The sequence below is a fragment of the Ahaetulla prasina genome, chromosome 15, assembly GCF_028640845.1.
Source record: "Ahaetulla prasina isolate Xishuangbanna chromosome 15, ASM2864084v1, whole genome shotgun sequence".
Taxonomy (NCBI): domain Eukaryota; kingdom Metazoa; phylum Chordata; class Lepidosauria; order Squamata; family Colubridae; genus Ahaetulla; species Ahaetulla prasina.
Genome location: NC_080553.1, coordinates 2,512,790 through 2,521,900, shown reverse-complemented (window position 1 = coordinate 2,521,900; position 9,111 = coordinate 2,512,790).

Sequence of the window (9,111 nt, the reverse complement as noted above, 5' to 3'; positions counted from 1 at the left end):
TGGTTTTTACATCCCCTCGCTGTGACGTTGTTTCCTGTGCTATGACAAGTTTCATTGGCCAATTTCTGGAAATAAAATTGTTCCCAGGATATAAGAACAAATCAGGTTCTGTTTCTTTACAGATCTCTCTCTGTGCTATCATAATATTAACACATACTTATAAGACGCATTTAGAAAAGTGTTGAAATTATGTATTAGCACTGTATTTATTTTTGCGACCTTTGGTGAATTGGCTTGCAAAACAAAGGCATATTTATGTCCCTTTTGCGAGCTTTCTCACCCTGGTGGGTTTGCCAAGGTAGACCAGCCACAGTTAGAGACACCTGGAATGCAGAACCTTCTAGGAAATTCCACCACCTGTTTGTGCTAAAGTGGCTGCAAGTTCCACCGGGTGGGTGAGGCAGGGCTGTGTGTCTCCTTAAGAAGGTCATTTCACTCTCCTGGTGGCAGGAATTAGGCTTCTAAACAAAGAGCAGAGCCTGCAAATTGGATTGAGCAAGTCCTGAGCTCAGGAGGAAGCCGGATCTGTAAGGATTGTTATGCTAATCACCCCAAAGCTGCACTCCAGCCTGCTTCTGCTTCTGGCTCACGGAGGGAGCAGGAGGGGCTGTTGGGAGGCAACATATATCAACCTCTCTGACTCTCTGCTTTCCCTGAAGTCAGCTGTCAGTTGCACATTTCAGTTTCGGCCCCTGAAAGATGCTTTAGTATTTTCCAGCATTTCCCTTGAGCAGAGCAGAAAGCATTGCTCGCCCTGCGGCTTTTAAAGGCTCTGCAGCCAAAATCACAAGGAAGGCCGATTTCAGGGTTGTACCCTGCGCACAAAGCCAGAGGAGGCAGCTCAGGCAGGACCTTTTGAAATAAATGACCCCAAACCGGCTCTTTTGGTGAAGAATGCACCAAAGGAGACAGCTTTACTGCACCAGACAAAAGTTTTCATGGCTCCTACTATTGTACCTCCAACCGGTCAGAATAGACTTTTTGGGTCAGAGTTCTGCACTTTTAGCTTTTAGGTGTTCCAGAAAACAAAAACAGAGACTGGGAGAACTTCTGCAGCGGCAAGAATAGAATAGAGTAGAATAGAATAGAATTTTTATTGGCCAAGTGTGATTGGACACACAAGGAATTTGTCTTGGTGCATATGCTCTTAGTGTACATAAAAGAAAAGATACCTTCATCGAAGTGATAACTTTACACTTGAAATGGTTTTCTAAACATCTCTCTTGAGGATAAGGTACTGTAATGCATCACGTCGTGCAGATGTAGTCCGAAAACGGACAAAATAAAACCGAATAAAATAAAACTTCACCACAATAAAACTGAATAAAACTGAATAAAATAAAACTTCACCACACCTTTGTGGATGACACAAAATGGGGAGTTCTGGCCGACACTCAGCATGGCAGAAAAAGACTGCAATCCAACCAACAGCCTGGAGGACTAAGAACAAGATGTTCCACAAGCAGGAGATACTTAAATGGGGGGTGGGGGGAGGAATGCAAGACACATATATAAGATGGGGGTTCATGGCTTGGAAGTTCTACATCTGAGAAGAACTGAGCAGCATATTCAGTGACAAGAGGCTAAGTGTCAGTCAGCCGGGTGGTGGGGGAGGGGAAACTGGCTGGAACAATGGTCTCCAACATTGGGAACTTTAAGCCTGGCGGACTTCAACTCCCAGAAAGCCCCAGCCAGCAAAGCTGGCTGGGGCATTCTGGGAGTTGAAGTCCTCCAGGCTTAAAGTTGCCAAGGTTGGAGACCCCTGGGCTAGAAGGTCTAACCCAGTTGTGGCTGCATCAGGAGAAGAACTACGTGAAGCCTTGATTCCTCTCTACTTAGCAAGACCACACCTGGAGTTTTATTGGATTCTGGGCACACCTCCAGAGGGATATCAATGGGTTCAGAGCAGGGTGAGAAAGATGATACTGGGATTTGAGGATGTGTCCTTTGGGGACAGGTTGCAGGGACTTGGGATGTTTGGTTTGGAGGGGGGGGGGGAGACCACAGGGCCTCTGGTGGCGCAACAGGCTAATGCAGCCTATTATTAACAGCAACTGCTTGCAATATTGCAGGTTCAAGTCCCACCAGGCCCAAGTTTGACTCAGCCTTCCATCCTTTATAAGGTAGGTAAAATGAGGACCCAGATTGTTGGGGGGCAATAAGTTGACATTGTATATAGTATACAAATGGATGAAGACTATTGCTTGACATAGTGTAAGTCACCCTGAGTCTTCGGAGAAGGGCGGGTAGCCAAGGGAAATTCCAGGGTTGATGGCTGGGAACTAATGTGGACATTTCAACCTAATTTCAACCCTGAGCTACAAATATTCTCCTTTATAGGAACTAATGTCCAACAGTGGAACAGAGTTGAAAGAGACCTTGGAGGTCTTCTAGTCCAGGGGTCTCCAACCTTGGCAACTTTAAGACTTGTGGACTTCAACTCCCAGAATTCCTCAGCCAGCGCATGCTGGCTGAGGAACTCTGGGAGTTGAAGTCCACAAGTCTTAAAGTTGCCAAGGTTGGAGACCCCTGTTCTAGTCCAAACCCCTGCTCCAGTAGGAGACTCTATACCATTTCAGACGGGGGCTATCCATCTTTTCTTAAAAACTCCCAATGATGGAGTGCCCACGACTTCTGGAGGGAAGCCGTTCCACTCCAAAACTGCCCCACAGTTCCGACAACAGTGAGAAGCCAATCAAGCCCCACGTACAGGTGAACATTTCTTTTTAAAAAAACCATAGCGTTTACGTGCCGCCCAAAAAAATCAGTTGTATATACGAGCCGCTTTACAAAAGGCAGAACGTTGAGACTCAGCAATAATCACAGCCCAATTAAAATTAGTCTGAAGAGTTCCAGCAGCACAATAGAGAGAAAACGCTTTTCTGTTCACAGCTTTGTGAGTTTTCACTCAGGAAGACCGGAGGTTGTACCAGGCCAGGGCCGGTTTCATAACTGGGGGAACTGGGAGGCATTAAGTTAGTGCCACTTTATAATGCCTTGGTAAGGCCACACTTGGAATATTGCATCCAGTTTTGGTCTCCACGATGTAAAAAAGATGTTGAGACTCTAGAAAGAGTGCAGAGAAGAGCAACAAAGATGATTAGAGGACTGGAGGCTAAAACATATGAAGAACGGTTGCAGGAACTGGGTATGTCTAGTTTAATAAAAAGAAGGACTAGGGGAGACATGATAGCAGTGTTCCAATATCTCAGGGGTTGCCACAAAGAAGAGGGAGTCGAACTATTCTCCGAAGCACCTGAGGGTAGAACAAGAAGCAATGGGTGGAAACTGATCAAAGAAAGAAGCAACTTAGAACTAAGGAGAAATTTCCTGACAGTTAGAACAATTAATAAGTGGAACAACTTGCCTGCAGAAGTTGTGAATGCTCCAACACTGGAAATTTTTAAGAAAATGTTGGATAACCATCTGACTGAGATGGTGTAGGGTTTCCTGCCTGGGCAGGGGGTTGGACTAGAAGGCCTCCAAGGTCCCTTCCAACTCTGTTGTTATGTTATGTTATGTTAAGTAAAGCCACCACCAAGAGCTTATTCTGCAGGGAACGGTTGTGAACCGGTTGTGCCACAGCTCGGTGCTGCACATCATTCTGTTGGGATTGAGATTGCTTTCCCCTCCCTTCTCTTGGGGAGGAGGTTGTCAAAGAAGCCAAGATGGCAGTTGCAACCTTGGGGTTCTGTTGTTGTTGATGTGCTCCAGGGGAAAGTTTGCCGTCCTACTCAAGGAAAGACAGGGAATGGCGCTGCCACCCTGGGCATCACTGGCCCACAGCCCCTGATGGGCTCTGCTCTTCCTGAGATCTTTCCACCTAGGTTCTATGTTCTACTGCATGGTCCACCCCCTTGATTCAGATCTGGCCGGTCCAAAGCCTGCAGCTGGGTCCTAGAACATTTTAGGGAATCGGCTGCAGTGGGCAAACCTTTCAGATGCCTCCCCGGGTGTAAAAATCTCTCTCAAAATGAAAGCAACACAACTGCCCTCAAGTTCCTGTCAGAAAAGCTCCGTGCCAGCCGTCTCCTGGCAGATGTTTGTGTCTCTAGTGACCCCACATCTGCAAGACAGCCCACCACCTGTAATCCTGGGTAGCAGCAGCAACAGACCCCGGGAGTCTTCGGGGGGGGGGAGGGGGTGTCGCCTGCTTCTCACGCCCTCTGCTCCTGCCCCACCAGGCTTCCAGCGAGATCCAGGCCCTCCCAAAAGATGGAAAGGGGCCCGGTGGAGGGAGGACAAGCCCTATCTGTGCTCCCCCCCATCCCTCCCCCAAGCACCGGATGGCAGGGCCTGGGAGCAGCCCGGATCAGCAGAGCTATTCAAGCCGCCACGCAGCCTGGCAACCGGGTGGCAACAATGGCTGTCCCGGAGGGGGAATGTTTCTGCATGACTGCTCAATGGGAGGGGGAGACAGCCGAGCAAACAGGGGCCGGGAAGGGCCGGCTGCCTCCCTTTCATTGATCACCCGCTTTGTGGGGCTGGTGACAACTCTGGCCCTGGGGAGGCTGTTCGCAGGGCGGTGGGGAGGGGGGCAGAGTGAGAGGCCCCCTCCCCAATGAAACGAAAGTCTTTTGTCATCCTCAGAAAGGGGGGCAACCCCTAAGGCCATCTGTGCTCATCCAGGCCTCCCGGCTTGTGCCCAAAGAATGGCACATCCTCCCCCCACCCGCCCGCTCAGAAAGGAGCAGCAACTTGGACCCTTCATTGCTGACCTGGTAGAGAGAGAGGGGGGGGAGTAATGGCAGGAGGAGGGGGGAGGGAGGGAGGGTGGAAGGAAGGAGGGAGGGAAGGAAGGAAGGAAAGAGGGAGGGAGGGTGGAAGAAAGGAGGGAGGGAAGGAAGGAAGGAAAGAGGGAGGGAGGGAGGGAGGGAGGGTGGAAGGAAGGAGGAGGGAGGAAGGAAGGAAGGAAAGAGGGAGGAGGGTGGAAGGAAGGAGGAGGAAGGAAGGAAGGAAAGAGGGAGGAGGGAGGAGGGAGGGAGGGAGGGGGGAAGGAAGGAGGGAGGGAAGGAAGGAAGGAAAGAGGGGAGGAGGGTGGAAGAAAGGAGGGAGGGAAGGAAGGAAGGAAAGAGGGAGGGAGGAGGGTGGAAGGAAGGAGGAGGAAGGAAGGAAGGAAGGAGGAGGAGGTGGAAGAAAGGAGGAGGAAGGAAGGAAGGAAAGAGGGAGGGAGGAAGGAAGGAGGAGGAAGGAAGGAAGGAAGGAGGAGGAGGGAGGAGGTGGAAGGAAGGAGGGAGGAGGGAGGAAGGAAGGAAGGAGGAGGAGGGTGGAAGGAAGGAGGAGGAAGGAAGGAAGGAAAGAGGGAGGAGGAGGGTGGAAGGAAGGAGGAGGAAGGAAGGAAGGAAAGAGGGAGGAGGGAGGAGGGAGGGAGGAGGGAGGGTGGAAGAAGGGAGGGAGGGAGGGAAGGAAGGAAAGAGGGGGGGAGGGAGGGAGGGAGGGTGGAAGGAAGGAGGGAAGGAAGGAAGGAAGGAAGGAAGGAAAGAGGGAGGGAGGGAGGGAGGGAAGGGAAGGGAAGGGAAGGGAAGGGAAGGGAAGGGAGGAACTGTTTCACTTCAAATGACAATTATGCAGTTGCTGGCAAAGGAGCTGGGCTTGGCTCTTGTGGGGAGGGTGGTAAAGCAGAGTGGGGTACCTGGGAGGGGCTGTGATTGCAGAGGGGAGGGGGATAGCCCAGTTCCTGCAACAGGCAGACCACGCTGAGGTTTCTGATGCCCATTTTTATCTTAGGGGGCTTGGAAAGGCTTTATAAAATAGGTGCCTTCAACCTCTCAAAGGATGAGTGCAGCTCTTTACACACCAAAAACAGGATTTCCCCCCAGCCATGCTCTGTGTTTGGCTGCAAAATGTGGGCAGGCCACGGAAATGAATCCCACCCCACCTTCTGCCTGAGGCCTCCCCTGTGTGGAGCTAAGGCAGGACTTCCCTGAGACTCTCCCTCACTCTCATTATAACCTTCCTTCCTTCCTTTCTTTCTTCCTTCCTTCCTTCCTTCCTTCCTTCCCTCTTCCTTCTCCTTTCTTCTTCCTTCCCCTCTTTCCTTCTTTTTCTTTGTCTTTCCTCTTCCCCTTTCTCCTTTCCTGCCCCTTCTTGCATGCTCAAATGCAAAAGGGGAAACATTTCTCACGCAGGGCCCCTGAGCTCCCTTTTCCCTGACGGAGGCACTGAGGGCCGGTTCTTTGCTGTGTCCAGGCCGGCCCCATGGGCCAGATCTAAGCACCCCACAGGCTGGATCCAGCCCAAGGGCCTTGAGTTTGACACCCCTGCCCTAAACCATTCCAGACAAACTGCTGTCTAATCTCTTCTTGAAAACCTCCAGTGATGGAGCACCTGTGATATCTGGCCGAGGAGACAACCAGGCTCAAGCATTTCCATTTGAACAATGAACCATGATGCTATTCGGCCTCTTCTCTGCTTCTGTTCTGTCTACCATCCATCTCTCTCTCTCTCTCTCTCACACACACACACACACACACACACACATCCATCTATCATCTATCTCTTTGTATATAAATTATGTCTATGATGCCTTTCTTGCTGAGGTGGCTCTTCCCAAAACCTTTCCACACCTGATGCTTCTCACAGTTTTTCCAGACATGTGGCACTATAACTCCCATTATTTCCCAGTCAGCCTGCTGTGGGGAAGGGCTCAAGAGGGGTCTGGGGGTGGGGCCGATGGTCTTCAGATGCAGCTCAACATGTCTGTGATTCTAAATTTATTCCTCCCCTTACAGCCTGCCACAAGATGTAGCATTAACAAACTGAAGTGGAGTCAGAGTTTGCCAAATATGCAAAAAAGCCATCTCGTAAACCGGCCTGGAATAAAAGCCTTCCAAAGTAATAATTTCATCCTTTTATCTGGAGGAGCCTTAAATACAGATTGCAAACAATACTAGCTCTGTACACCGTGTCAAGGGCCCTGAAAAGTTCTAATTGATAATAAATAATTCAGTTTTCTTGCCTAGTCCCAAATTTGCTGAAATCTTGGGCGGTGATCCAAGCAAATGATTTAAAGAACCTTTTGGAATTGGTCCAATAAAAATTACTGAACCTTCCTCCTTCTCTTCCTCCTCCTCTCCCCTATCTTACACCTGTTTGATCAATCGGAGTCGGGTTCAAAAAAGTGATGGCAAATAGTTAATTCTTGGGGACCTACTCCCTCTACTCCATCGTGAATCTTCCCTGCTAAGATTTACTTTCTAAAAGTATATAGCTTCTATTTAAGCTGTATACAAAAATGGGATGGCTTAGCACTCATCAGACTTGCAAAAGTTTGGACATCTAGAATGGAAAATGTATCTTTCACAAATAAGCAGAGGGCATTTTTTCTGGACAGAGTTCTATCTGGCCCAGCCTCCTTCTCTGCCAGCTGGCTGTGTTGGGTCACAGAGCCAAACTTTTACCTGCCACCAGGTGAGAGGGGTTGATCTGCTGCCCCCTGAATCCCTCAACAGGTGAGACTGGGGTTTTCTCTCCCCCAAAACTGTCTCTTCGTTATTCTAATCTTGAGTGGGAGGGTTACAATTAAGCTCCGACTTCAGTTAGGGCTGGAATTTTTCAACATTCTGAATTGATTTTAATGACATTTTCTTATCAATCTATTAATATACTTTTAAAAGGTTAATTGTTTTTGGTTAGGGAAAATTGCAGGACCAAAAACCCTTTTCAAAGAAACTTAAACGCAAATAGGGAAAAAAAATCCTTTCTAAGTCACTATCTGACCCATCTGAAAACCAAACAGGATTGCTTTTTCCCTATTTCAGAACTATTTTCTTAAATGACCTGATTAAGAGAGAGTGAGAAAGAGGGGGTTAAAGTGTGGCCAAGGGGAAGCAGGTTCACCCCACCCACCTCCCAGCAGCAATCTGATGCTCCCTGGGACTTTCACCCCAGCCCTGGGTGTCAACCTAAAGAGGGGTCCGCTTATTTTCCAAAGCACCGGATAGCAAGACAAGAATCAATGGATGAAAACTAATCAAGGAGAGAAGCAATCTAGAATGCAGGAGAAATTTCCTGACAGAACAATAAAGTCAGTGGAACAGCTTGCCTGCAGAGGTTGTGGGTGCACTTAAGAAGAGATTGGACAACTATTTGTCTGAAATGATAATAGAGAAGAGGGTTGGGCTAGAAGACCTTCAAGGTCCCTTCCAATCTTCAGATTGCTGGGTGATATCGGGTGAGAAAGTCAGAACAGAGTCCTTGAAATCTGGAGGAAAAAGAGAAAGAAGAGAAGCTCTTTAAGACAATTGATGTCAGTGATTAGGATTGCTTCAGCAAAACAATTCTTTCCATGAATTGTATGTGCATGTGTGTGCTTTCCAAAAGTGTGGGTGTGTGCACAGTGCAACCAGTGCCCCCTGCCTCCCCCCTTTTGCATCCCAAGAGTTCCACCACAATCATCAATTCTTTGGGGAACATTTCAAGTAGTCAAATGAAGAGCCCAAAAAACTAGCAGAGGCTGAATAGAATCAGCAATGAAGCAAGCTGGTCCTTTTGGGGCTTCCCCCGTCTGGAGAGGGGCCAAGCGTTCTCCCTCCCCCTTCTCTTGCCTACCTGGCTCGGACTGGGGCTGTGTGGGGGCCTTACCCACGGCTGGAACAGGGAGACAGCAAATTCAGCCATGTCCCCATTTCAGGGGCACCTCCCTCCCATCTCTGCAGTTCGGACTAGCGCAGTTTAGCATCTGATGTGCTGTAAAGACTGAATAACTCTGACCCAGCGCAGGTCCCAACCAGCTCCTTGGTTCTCCGAGGAGCTGAGGGGGATGAAGCGCCGGAGAAGACGCCTAGAGAGTTCCTGGAGGTCTAGCCGTTCAGAAGCTGATCGGACACTAGTGAAGTCCTATACTAGGGCTTACCTAGTGGCAATGAGGGAAGCGAGGCGTACCTACGCCTCCTCCCTCATTGCATCGGCAGATAACCGCCCAGCCGCCCTGTTTCGGGTGACCCGCTCCCTCCTACACCAGGGGGAGCGGGATGACCCGTTGCAGGGACGTGCTGAGGAGTTTAACGGTTATCTATACGATAAAATCGTTCAGCTTCGGGATGGTTTGGACCAAGATTGCGGTGATACGGGTGAGACGTCTGAGGGTGGTCTTGGTGACATTGTATGGGA